Source organism: Pinus tabuliformis, chromosome X (assembly GCF_031772625.1).
Source record: "Pinus tabuliformis cultivar Carrire ecotype Pingquan chromosome X, CPIR1, whole genome shotgun sequence".
Classification (NCBI taxonomy): domain Eukaryota; kingdom Viridiplantae; phylum Streptophyta; class Pinopsida; order Pinales; family Pinaceae; genus Pinus; species Pinus tabuliformis.
The window spans coordinates 1510822505-1510837059 of NC_142308.1; the positions used below are offsets into that span (position 1 = coordinate 1510822505).

Below are 14555 nucleotides of genomic sequence, written 5' to 3' on the forward strand. Positions count from 1 at the left end.
TCATTGCTGGGTTGTAAATGCATATTGTTACATTATGTTAAAATTATTAACACTAATATATATTATACACCCAAGGGTTAAATATTATAAACACAACCATTGATGTAAATAAAAAACAAATTACCTTCTTTTTCAAATAAAAGACTAAGATGTCGGGTTCCTAGCATTATTTTTTGTTTTGTATAAATTTCAATATGTATTGAAAATGGCTATTGATCCATTTGACCACAACCTAAGCCTACGCATGATACATATAAATTGCAACCAAACCATTAACAAGCCAACTCACATACATTTAGATGAGCAACTAAGGTCTATATGTACTCATGAAGATCTCAAAATTATCATGCCACCCATAGCTCGCACATGCAACTTATTAACATTCATATCGTTTTATTGATTTTGATTTCATAGGTGTGAGTCAAAACATGCTACTTATTGACATTCATAATTCATTATTGATTTTAATGTGATAAGTGTCCTTTACCATCGATTTTACTCCTTTATGTTTATGCTTCACCTAAACTTCGATTAGACCAAGATGAATTTCCTTGACAAATGACCTGCAATTGTTGTTGGGAAAAGTTTGACACCTTATATTGTTTGGTAATGTGCCAAGTTGGAACCTTGGTATTTTGGGCCTTTAAAGATCCTTGAGAGGATTCAACGAGTTACCTATAGACTTGCACTACCACCAGCACTTAAAGTCCATGATTTTTCCCATGTTTCATTGCTTAAGAGATATGTACATGATGTTGATCATGTGATTGATTGGTTTGTATGGAAAGTGTAACCAGAGGGAGACTTCCATCCAGAGCCTCAATGCATCCTATAGTGGAAACAACTCATGCTCTAAAACCAAGAAATAGAGCAAGTTAAATTGCAGTCGAAGCACTTTGGGCCTCATGAAGCTACATGGGAGATGATTGATGAAGTGTGGTATTTGTATCCTTTATTATTTTCTCATTGTAGTAAATGTGTTTTTCGTGTGTGTGTGTGTATATCTATATAATGCATAGAGTTCTGTTTTACAACTCCAATAAGGGGTATGTTTATTTTTCCTCTCACCATGAGATTATTGTAAACACTACATCGAGCTATATTATAAAGCTACACATGCATTAGTTTTTATTTTCAGTAGTTTGGTGGCCATAGGTGTCGTAGAACAAGAAGGACACATTTCTCTTAAGAGGGATGGGTTTGTAATAACCTGGAGTTACATTTTAATATGATAAAGGATATTAAAGAAAAAATAATACAATGCTGATCATATACATATTCCAAGATGAATGTTGCGAAAACATTCTAGTGGGCATCACTTGTTGTTTAATAATGTCTATGGAAATTAGAAAGTACATTGGAAAATGAAAAGAGTCAATAATTGACATTTAATTATGAGAAATAAAGGAAACTAACACAAAAGGAAGATGAAAAGAAAAAAATATGGATGCAAGGGAAATTAGAGGAAAAATGAATGAAAATTACGAAAAAGGTGACATCAATGAAAAAACTGCATGAGAGAAACAATATACGACTTTTGTTTTAGATTTTGGTAAGTTTAGTGATTGGCTCCCTTACACTCATGCACTCTTAGAGCAATCTTGCAGCACTTTAACATTCACTTGGATTTGGAGAATGGTAATTAAGAAAGCAAGGGAACTAAAAGGACAAGCAAAAGAAAATGAAGAAAATCAAGTAGAATTTTGGACGAGTAGCTTCACTAGGAAGATTTTACATGTACAAGTTTAATGTGTAATTTCATTGCTAGGTTGTATATGCATATTATTATATTATTATTAAAATTATTAACGTTAATATATATTATAAACCCAAGGTATAAAAACCCTAAGGTAGATATTATAAACCACAAAACAAGCACGGTTGACCATGTTTGACCATCAATCATTTTGATACTAAGACAATATTTATCACAATGTGACATTGGCCTATGGTTGACCATGGTTGATTTTCGGATTCACCCAAGATTTGGAACAATGTGATATTGGACCATCGTTGACTAAGAATGACCATGATTGTAAACACAAGGGATATATTAACCGTAGGATTAGTATTATAAAGCGTATGAGTAATATTATACCCTAGGAATATGAACCCTTAGATTAGTAAACTTAAGGGATTTATATTATAAACCCAAGGGAATAATATTAAACCAAACTGATAAATATTATGAGCACAACTTATATCAACACTAAGATAAATATTATAAACCCTAAAATAAACATGGTTGAGGAACATCGGGTTGATAATTTAAGTTGGTAGTCTTGGGAGTCTCAACATTTTTGTGGAGATATTAAGACTCATCACTTTTTGGAACCATTATTGCGAACTTGTCCAAGTAGGTTTTTTTCTACTTAGAAGTTGTCATTATTTTTCTACCTTTCATTTTTCATCAATACTATTCACTTCGAAATTAAAAAAAAAGGTGTGGGGGGGGGAACCAAAATAAAAAAAACAAACTAGTTATTTCACCCCTCATAGGAGTAGGCATAATCAAGGGAAATTCATACCAAAAACCCCCACCCATTCAAGTAGACAACCATATCTCTCCTTGTGCGACTGTGAGATTCCCTTTTTTACCATCGGAGAGTTAGAAAAACATCTAAGTGAGCAACCTAAATTTTTTGAAGAAACAATAGTGAAGGAAAAGCCCATATCACTTATCCAAAACATGGCTGAAAACAAGAAGAATGAGTTCTTTCCCATCTCAGAAACCAATGGGGAGGCAAAGAATGAATAATATCAACCCCACATAGCTGCCACACTTCCATTCTTTAGCCGATGAGGACTGCGACCTATGACTGTACCTTAGATGAATAAAAGATGAAATTCTTTCCCTCTACCCTCAAAGATATGGCCTTGTTCTAGTTTATCAGTCTATCTTTCATTACATCATATGAAAGTATTTTTCTATTTTTAAATCTACACTTGAAGAAACGATGTAGTTAGAGGAGAGTGAAGGTAGATAAGCTAATCTATTTTATGAATCACAATGGGTCTAATATATGCATGGAAACGAATGATTTAAATCTATGCAATGAGTGGAAAAGAAAGATCTTTACTTCACCGATGTAAATAACCAAATCCAAAGATTTTATTATCTATTAATATTTATCCAAGTTTTTGAATGCACAAATGGGTGCTTGTTTCAAGACTATCTAACCTCATACAATTTCTACCATTAAATATGAAGGAGTGTCAAGTTCGATATTATTTAACATTATTCAAATATTTAGGGTGAATGGTTATAGAGTTTAAAAAAAATAAATAGTAAATGGAGAGCACAAACGCTTAGCACCAGAATGGGCATATCCTTCCTAATTGAAAGGGAGAGTTAAACACAATATTTTTGTCTTCACATGGAAAGAAACAATGGAAGACTAGGTAATCATCTCCCACTAATGCTCTTTGAATATGTGTAGGGCATCCAATATAAGAGTAGGCAAGAGGACTCATATTCTTTGAGGGTTGGGAAACCAAGATAATAATAGTCCTACAATGTCATACTCGGTGAACACCTACATGGGTATGTACCTTAAGAGACAATATTGAAGGTGTCTATAATCATTGGTTTCACCAAAATTGTGCTCCTATATATTGATAGAGAGTTGTTAGTCATGGAATTGCTATGTGACAATGTTGGTTATAATGATGATATATAGATGGATTACTAGTCTCACTCTTCTTATGAGATCTCAATGTTGGTTATAATCATGTTATACATATGGATTACTAGTTAGACTCGCGATCTCTTTAACAATGAGAATAACCTTGTATAATTTAATGAACACCTCCCTAGTTAACAGGAGTGTTTAAGAAAATGTAACTAGGTTAGGTTTTCATTGACTTGTAATTATAATATTATGTAAGAGATGAAACAAATGAATTATTATTTCTTGCATCATGGGTCTCATGAGCAAGATGTGTTTACCATAGGTCAAAGACTTCTTGGTGATGTCTTCATTATTTATTATCTTAACATAAGTATTATAGAATTCATGATGCCAAAGATCTACCCTACAAAACTAATGTTACAATTCCCCTTGCAAGTAGGCTAAAATAAGACAGTGATCTCCTTGTATGAAACCTCTCTTGATCTTAGTGGTCTTCATGTCTCATTTCATATATCATATATACATAATGATCATATTAGTCTATATATTTAATAATAATATAAGTAGTAATATAAATATACCTCCCCCGGATGCGGGTGTCGAGTCGAGAAGTACAGGCACGCCACATGCAGCGCATGGGCTGCCTCGTGTAAATCCTTTAGCTCCCCGATGGAGGCCGTCGTATGGCAATTAAGCCACCCAAGTTGATAATGCATTCAATGAAGAAGAGGCGGGGTAGATGGAGGAGCAGGGCGGCATTAATGTGCACCTGCAACGAGAATTTGGTGGAAAATATCACAGGTTTGATGGCTCGTTCAAGGCATATTGGCCTGAGGAAAGTTGGCGGTCGTGGAAGCATAGCAAGCTTCGGCCAAGCACCGTTTCATTCCCCTGCAGCCTGGAGAATTGTCTTGGTGGCCATTCTGGTTGCTGGGTTGGGAGGAGATGGCAATTTGATGCTTTGCAGCATCAAGTCTGGAAAAGAAATTGTTGGCTCTCAAGCGAAGGTAGCCAAGGGGAAAGCTGGACATCTGAGAGTGAATTGGAAGGAAACTGCTGCTGCTACCAATTCCAGGTTCACCATCGAGTACACAGAGGTAGCTTTAGACTTACAATGGCTAAACTTCGCGAACGACAGCCATGCAGAAGAGGCCCATCTAGAGGGTCCTCCTCAAGATCACCTGCAGCAGATGCACCACCACTGCTGCTGCTGCTACTGTCACAGGAGAGCTAGAGCAACCCCGCTTCCCATTCGACAATATGTGGAGGTTGGGGGTTCCTGTGAAAGGAAAACGGAGCTCCCGGCTTTCGGTTCCGTGGTTTTTACCTTGCCAAGCACCGAGGATAATGCAGGCGTTAACGCCCACATCTCCATCATGTTTACAAAAATTCCAGATGAAGAACATCTCCAGGACCCGCAGGAAAAACAACTGGAAGACTCGGGCAGAGAGATCAGTCTTGGAAAAGAACACTCGTCTGTGGAAAAGAACGCTGCTGAGGTGCTTCCAGCGTCTGTTGTTGGAAGCAAGGGGGAATCAAGTCTGCAAGACCGCTTCCCTCCGATGGGGCCACCTCCTCCAAGTGTGGAAGAAGATACATGGCGGAAAATGTGGGAAGGGCGCGCGGAAGGTGACGGGTGGGCTTATGTCGTGGAAGATCCGAGCCTGGCTGAGGCGGCAGATGCATACTTCGCGTCCATCCAGCCATCTTCAGTTCGTCCCCAAGATTGAAGCTGTGGCGGGTACGTCTTGATTTTGTCTTTTGGTCCTCTGGCTTTTGCTTCCTCTGTCTCAGTCTTTTGGCATTCGCTTCTTACTTCTTGGTCCTGGTTAATTCTGAGTCTTTGGTCATGTCTATGGTCTTGCCTCATCATTGGGAAGTCGAATTGGATAGCTGACATCAGTAACACAGTCACGCTTACATTTGTCAGATATAAAGGTCAGACTATCTCTGCTGCTAGCCCCTGCGTGGGCAATCATGTGTCTAGTTTATTGTCTTGAGAGTTTGGTTCGTTGCTGCCCCTGTATGGGTTTTTTTGTTTCATGGATAATTCAGTTTGGTTTTGGAGAAGCTGCCCCTGTGAGGGAGCTATAAAGTTTACAGTCAGGAGTCCCAGGGCTACTCTTAAGGCTCTGGAAGGCATGTCATGCAGTTTGTAATCTTTTTGTACATATAATATATTACTTAGATAGTTTTTACAGAGAAAAAAAAATATAAATATACCTCAATAATACTTAAGATATATATACTATATATATTGTATAATATATAATATATAGCTAATATATAATTTTAGGGATATATATATATATAATATCATATTATTATAATATAAGGAGTATTATATGTTATATATGATATAAGAGAGGGTATATGATTATCCATATATCTAATATTAGGACTATATATGTATACCATATTAGCTAATATAATAAAGTACACTCTAGGACTAAATATACTAGTATGGTTCCTCCTAACTAACTTCAATCTGTTGTAAAAGTTAGCTTACATTCAATTACTTAAGTATGTTATAAACTAACTCTACATAACTTTTGCCTAAGCTTTCTCCTTCTAGGTTTTTCTAAAACATTTTCCCTCTTACTTGTCAATAGGGTTTCAGTGATCTTGTTGGGATTTTTTACTTTTTCGCTTATTTTGAGGGTTTATTTATGAATATATCAATTATACTAATGATTTGGGTTATGGTGAGAAGTATAAGTCCCCACATGGGAATGCTTGATTGCTTGTCAATGTAAAACTGGTTATTGATATATTCTAATGACCTAAGCCATTAATATTTAATGTACAACTAATATGTATTACAAGACTTCTCTTAATAAATATGACTACATTTTCATTTTCTTCTTGAGTAGCTATTGCATGTTGATATAAGAATAGCGTTGTAGTTATCCTAGGTTATATATTGTCTCTATGTACATAAATTGGAAGGAAAAATTACACTCACCACTAGAAGACACATATTGCCTCCTAAAGATAAAATTCTTCTCTTACAAAAAAAAGTGATAACAAAAACCATAGAAATTCTTCTCCCAATGACTCTTGCTAAACCCTTCTACTGTCTATAGGTAAATCAATCTTATCCCAGCTAACGTAAATTAGTTATCCACTTTTCATTAATTTAGACTTACAAAATATTTAAGAAAATTACTAATTCACATAATTAAGGATATATTCCTTAGGTGAAATTTACTAAAAATTGCATGGCCTTGGAGAGGGCATTTGGTTTCACCATAATACATAGTCACTCCTTATAAAACAACAAATCTAGATCTTTCAAAATATAGCAAAGTTGCTAGCAAAATATAACAAAATAATGAAACAAATGGGCCATAGTGAAGAGTTATTCTCTCCAACCTCTTAATGAGACCTCTTAATGAGTTTGTATGGGAGTATCACACTGGTTGTTTCATGGCATGATAAAAAGATCATATGCGATTATTTGTATATTCCTGTAAATATATTAGTACATAAGGAAATAAGACTATTACAATATATTAATGCTAATAGATATAATATCTCTATACCTATATAGTATATTAAATATCTTATTAATATAGGTATTAGAACAACTAACCACCAGAAACCATTTAGATATATATATTAAATATTCTATTATTAGTATAATATAGATATCATATTGTAAAGGATTATATTATATGTATTTAGCTGAAGGGATTTAAATTGTTTAAAGCTTAAATATTAAATCCACTTATACATTCAAAAATATATTTTTAAATAACAAAAATATCATAATTTATTTGAAAAAGGATTAGTTAAAATGGTTTTCTAATTACAAAAAAAAATTGCTTTATCAATAACTTAAACTCTTTCTTTCATTTTTAAAATAATCGGGTTAAATGTATATTTACCAATTTGTGTGTTGTTTCTTCATGACCATCTCCCTATTCGGCTTTTTCAGTGTGGATAGTTATGCCTTGTATCTACACTTGTTTTACACTTCTTATTCTACTCATCTAATTGTTTGGGTAGATTATGTCCACAACTGGTTCTACACGACCATTTACATTTTTCTTTGAAAATTCTCTGTATTATAAAAGGGTTGTTGTCCATCAGATTTAGCGGATTCATCACCCAAGGGGATGAAATGTGTTTTCTGTTAGAAAAAAATTAGTGAAATTTAGGAAAAATTGCATGACCTTGGAGAGGGCATTTGGTTTCCCCATAATACATAGTCACTCTTTATAAAACAACAAATCAAGATCTTTCAAAATATAGCAAAGTTGCTAGCAAAATATAACAAAATAATGAAACAAATGTGCCATAGTGAAGAGTTATTCTCTCCAACCTCTTAATGAGACCTTTTAATGAGTTTGTATGGGGAGTATCACACTGGTTGCTTCATGGCATGGTAAAAAGATCATATGAGATTATTTATATATTCCCGTAAATATATTAATACATAAGGAAATAAGAATATTACAATATATTAATGCTAATAGATATAATATCTCTATACCTATATAGTATAATAAATATCTTATATTAATATAGGTACTAGAACAACTAACCACTAGAAACCATTGAGATATATATATTAAATATTCTATTATTAGTATAACATAGATATCATATAGTAAAGGATTATATTATATGTATTTAGTTGAGGGGATTTAAATTGTTTAAAGTTAAAATATTAAATCCACTTATACATTCAAAAATATATTTTCAAATAACAAAATGATCACAATTTATTTGAAAAATAAATTAGTTAAAATGATTTATCTAATTAAAAAAAAATTGCTTTATCAATAACTTAAACTGTTTCTTTCATTTTTAAAATAATCCGGTTAAATGTATATTTACCAATTTGTGTGTTGTTTCTTCAAGACCATCTAAGTATATTTACCAATTTGTGTGTTGTTTCTTCACGCCATCTCGGTATTAGGCTTTTGCTGTTTGGATAGTTATGTCGTGTAACTACACTTGTTTTACACTCTGTATTCTACAAACTAGTCTAATTGTTTGGGTAGATTATGTCCACAACTGGTTTTAGAGCATTACATTTTTCTTTTAAAATTTTAGGTATTATAAAAGGGTTGTTGTCTATCAGATTTAGAGGATTCATCACCCAAGGGGATGAAATGTGTTTTCTAGAAAAAAATAGTGTTGGTTTTCGGGCACGTACATTTCTTTTATATATTTGAAAGTTTTTCTTTTAATCTCTTACCGTGCATGTCTAGTCACTTTTAATTAATCTTTAAATCTGTTACAATACATGGTAAGTCACTTTTTAATAAACCTTTTAATTCTATTATAATATATGAAAGTCAATATTTAAGTCTGTGCAATAATCTTCTAAACTGAGGCCATTCCTTCATGCAATAATGTGAGAGCATTCATTTGTGAAATAATAATAGCAAGGAAACTAAAAATGGAAATGCCATCCAATGCACATACATTAAAAAAAAATGTTAAAAATATGCCATTGGAACTCATTTCACTACACAGTTGAGAGAAAAATAGTAGCAATATTTATCATAAATTCAAGAAGCCCAATACTATAGGAGGAGTTGCTTCTAGATCTTTACAAAATGATTCAACTAGAACAAACCATAAGCATTAAATTCAGAACCAGTCCCAACCATAGCACTTAAAGTTCAAAACCAATCCAGCACAGTATTAGAAGTTAGTGATATCCAAAAATAAAACTTCTCCACTAGTAGTTTCTAAACAGATTCTCGACTACAATAAAACCAAACACCATGGCACATAAATATATATAATGTTTTTGCACCAATGCCCTAGAATCATTCTAAGGCCCAGTTATTTTGACGTCTGACCTCCCCTCCTCCTCCTCCTCAGGAGTAAAATCATTCTCTATGTTGAAAATTTGACTTATTTCTTCTGGTGTTTTATCTTTTATCATGTCAGCAACTTTCTGACATGTAAGATCTAGCAGATTTTTTATGTTTAGGTAATTAGCAGCCTACAAAATCACAAAAATCTTAATGAGCCAAAGTTTTAGTAAAGACATATACATGTGGAAAACATTACTAAACAAAGACCAAGCTATGGTAGAACAATTACATGGAGTGAGACTATAGGGAAACAAAGATAATTGAACGATCTCAGAATACATGGGAAACAATCATCCAAATACGATTTTTACCATTTAAAAAAAACAAAAATTAAAAAAAAAAACAATTAGTTGATGGAACATTGATTTATTAGACAAGCCGTAGGTAGCTATCTTTAGAGGTTCCAAAACATTTGGTTGGAGAAATTCACGTAGATTACACCCCTCAAAGAAAAAAATAAGAAAAGTATTAATTTTTTACCCAACCAAAAACTTATGATAATCTACACTTAGCAGCCTCAGATTTTGCTTTTGAAGGAAATAAATTCTGAAAATTGCATCTACATTCTCTTGAACTTTTGATTGCACAAAAATGAGAGTCATTAAACAAAACCTAGAAATTAAACCCAAAAATTACCAAGGAAAAACAAAGAACTCTAGAATTGGAGATCTAAAAATTCAGTTCTTATAACCCCTTCAACCTAGAAAAAATCCCTAGAATGGGGTCAGGTTGGAGAAATTTAGGAAAATTAGTAAACACTCAAAATAGAAAATAAAAAAAACATTAGTTTTCCATAGAACCAAAAGCCTATGATAATGGACACTCCCAACCCTAAGATTTTTCTCTTCAAAAATACACAAAAAAAAAAAAAAAATCACTTTGGAAAAATGCATATACATTTTCCAAGCCTAGAAATTAAACTCTCAAATTCACTAGAAAATAAAATTAGAATTAGACATCTCAAAAACTAACACTAACAATCCCTTAAAATATTAATTGTCTCCTCATCCAAAATATAGTGGAAACGAAACCCACAGATACCACTTATGTTTGGATTAGGCATCTCAAAAATTAGTTCTAATAACCCCTGGAAACTAGAAAAACCTTGACCATATGCCGTCAAATATTTTACTAATAATTAAAAAGGCCAAACTTTAAATAAGATCAGATTGAGCTATTGTCTCCCATATGAAAACTCCCACCAACCCAAAAAATTCATTAAAAATATGTCCTTCAACTTTAAATAGGATCATATTGAGCCTATTGTCTCCCATATGGAAACCCCCACTAGACCCAAAAAAATTCATTAAAAATATGTCCTTCAACAATATCGAGAGACCACCAGAAGTTCAAACACTAGCAATGGAATAAGAGAACTATAATTTTTTGAAGAAATTGGGCACAAGCTAAGCCAATACCAACAATAAAGAAGCCCTAAATTGGGTGAACTAAATATATCAATGAACAAAACAATAGAACATAGTATGGAAAAGAAAAACTTCAAAAAACCCTTTAATTCAATCACTCAAAAAGGAACCTCTGAAAAATATGTCCGAATAGATTGCAGGAAACCTTGAAAACTTTCATAAAAATCTCAAATTTCATGCCACAAAATATACATTAAAAATAAGCTCAAGATTTTAGAATAATTCCAAGATTTCAAAAACACTCAGAAATAATGCCTCAAACAAGCCAACCGTCCACAAACCCTGCAAACTGTCTGAAAAACCCCACCACAGCTCCACAAGAATGCCTCAAACAAGCCAACCGTCCACAAACCCTGCAAACTGTCTGAAAAACCCCACCACAGCTCCACAAGAGCACGTCTACAAGGTAAACACAGAGAAAACTCAAACTGTAATTAAATTTGTTTCTTCAGAGATAACAAGCCACTGAGTCCTTAACAATTTTGGTACCAAATCCTTAATAAAATGAATTTTCCTGATAAAGTAATAGCCCTTAAAAAGCATAATTAAATCAGCCTTTCAAAGACTACCGAACCATCAAATTCCTAATTAGATAAGGTTTCTGTCAGAATACCAGGATAAGGTCGCACAAAGTGGCTTCATCGACTTTAACGAATTCTTCATCCCAAGTCTTGATTTCGTCCTGGGAAACGGCCAATTTCTCATCTGCGGGCATCTGAGCCTTGACATGGTATTTGCAATATTCGATGACCTTCGAGAGTATCTTACTAGAAACGTTTGGCAGCGGAATAGGGTTGGCAGTGCCTGTGCCCTCGATCATCATCTTGACGTGCTCAGATTCAAATGCTACAGCCTCAGTGACATCAAACAATTTGTTATCTGAGCTCTTCAAAGTCACCTTGCTTTCGCTTGCCATGGTTCCCCAACTAACGAACGATCCGAATGAAAGATGATCTGAATAAAAAAAATGACTGAATTTCTGTGTATAAGCGAAGAGAACTCGAGAAGACTGACCGAACTTTTGCTCGAACAATATCAGATGAGCGATATAAGGGAAATGAGTCCATATATTTACAGCGTGATTGATTACCCTAGTAACCGTGGCATGAGCTTGTCGCTGCCTTTTTTAATTATTTTTTCTTAACTCCAATTACCATGTTAGGGTTTTCTTATTTTATTGTTCTTTTTTCTTAACTGTAATTACCATAACCCAAACTTAAAGCTTTTAGGGTTTTCTTATTTTATAGTTTTTTACCCGCTAATTGTTTCAGATTGATGCCCCCCGTATTTGGCTGTCCAATTTGGTCGCTATTACCCTAGTGTGGGACACATTGCTTCCCAAATTATCCGTTTAGAAATAAAAATAATAATAACGAAAAGCAAAAACATAATCTTATATTTATATTTTTTAACTCATGGTAAAATAAAAATAAAAAAATACATAAATTTATATTTATATTTTTGAACTAAGGATAGACATTAAGTTAAAAACCACTACTCCAAGTAAGAAGTCTTTAAGTGACGGATGGGGTTGAAGAAACCCACCCTAAATTTAGCTGAACCTCTAGTTGGAGGATTCCAAAGACAAATCAACCCCCTTGAAGAATGGAAGGCTCTTTGGGTTAACTTCATAATGAATAACTTAATGGCAATAGCAACTTATTCATTGATCTCTACATTTGTTTATTATAGGTTCTAGTGTGATTTAGCTCATCTCAATAGCAAGAGTTGGATTGCACATTATGGTTTGCCTTTTAGGTTTAAAGAAATCAATCTATATATTCCATTGGAGGGTAGGATTAGTATACTCCCCCTAAGTTTTGTAAAATTTATAATCAAACTAGACCTAGTATGATTTCCTTATAACTTATTGCTAATGTTTCATTTTGGAGTGTGTGACTTAAAACAGCCCTCAATTTTGAGTTTGAGCTAGTGGAGGCACCCAAATTTTCACCCTCGTTTGGGATCTTAGTGCTTGCTACTTACTAATTTTAATTTTGCTAAGATGCAAGCATTACACAAGCTAATAGTTAAGCTCAAAACATGCTGTGGCTCATAGGTTACTCTACCAACTCACCCACACACCTTTTTTATTATAGAAAATCTCAAGTTCAGTGATGGATCAATATTTGCCACTACAACCTTTTTCAGAACAAGACCTCAGAATTCCTAGCTACAACCTTCTTGGATAGAAGACTTCATAATTCCTTCTAAATGTTGCAAAACTCTTCATAGGAGAGCCCTTAATACATGTCTTCTAAAGGCTCCTCTATAGAATATAATTAATCTATAATCTATAATAAATTTTAATCATTTCTATTCAAGTCTTCTATCTACATTTATCCTAATAATATATATATAAATTAAAAATATAAAATAAATATATCATAATATCCTTTTTATATATTATAAGATATTAATATTATAATGACATAATATATAATATACATAGTAGCATCTATTAATGATATATGGTATTATAGTACTATAGGGATATACTATATTATATATTTATATTATATTTATATATATATATATATATATATATATATATATATATATAGAGAGAGAGAGAGAGAGAGAGAGAGAGAGAGAGAGAGTTATTATAATAAGTCCATTATATATATACAATGTGGTCCAAAAGCTTCTTAGTGGGGATGAGTGATATCTCAATTAAATATCAAGAGATGTTGGAATTGATAGGAAGGTAAGGAATTTGTGATGAGGTGATGTGGAGTATTTTTTTGTGGGTAAAAATTAATTCATCCAATCAAAGCATGAAAAAGGAAAACTAAAAAGGTGTGTGAGTTGGAGGCTTACTTATTTCTTAAATGAAACCATACTTTTGGTGGTCAAAATTCCTCTTAGAAGAGAAGGTTGATCCTTTGAAAATATGATCAAGAGATGCCATGGTGACTTTCAATGGCCTATGAGTCAAGTAATCCATTGGTAAATTATAAGTTACATTGTCACTCTTCGAGATATACTCACCTCCGTGAATTCCAAAAAGATATTTTAACTTGTGAAAAAAAACCACTCAAGAATATTTTTCTAGAAATATCATTGACCCTCGAGATCATTCCACAATGAAATTACTAATATTGATGAGTGTTAATATATTTATAGTATTTTATTGTATATTTAATATATATAGAATATACTACTACATATATTTAGTATAGATATAGGTTATATATATATAATACATATAACATAAATATATAAATATATATATATATATATACACATACATAATATATATATATTATTGTAACTAGAATATAAGTATTCCTAAATTAGCTAATAATGTTACCTTAACTGAAAATCATGGTTTCGGTGTTGAAAGACACCCTAACTCATTACCATTGGTTTTGATGTTGAAAGACACACCCTAGATGACCTAACATTTGCGAAGGGGAAATCATTAATTTGCAGGTTGAAGATCTACTTATAAGGCAAAAATTCTTCGTTCTATTGTTCTTATTAGGTGTGTGAGATTATGACTTTAGAAGGTCTTGCTCATTAAGTTGGGGTCACATTTGTAGATATACAAGGCTAAGATCATTTCTTTCCAAGACAGAGGGTTGAGCTAGCCATCTTCCTAGGCTAAGGTTCATGAGTTTACTGTAGTGAGCGAAATCAATAAGGAAAGGGGT

The 14555-nt window shown here is 33.0% G+C and overlaps 1 pseudogene; it reads right to left on the minus strand.

Moving 5' to 3' along the window:
- Window positions 1-9421: 9421 nt before the first annotated feature.
- Window positions 9422-11815, minus strand: LOC149145782 (SKP1-like protein 1B; annotated as a pseudogene).
- Window positions 11816-14555: the final 2740 nt, after the last annotated feature.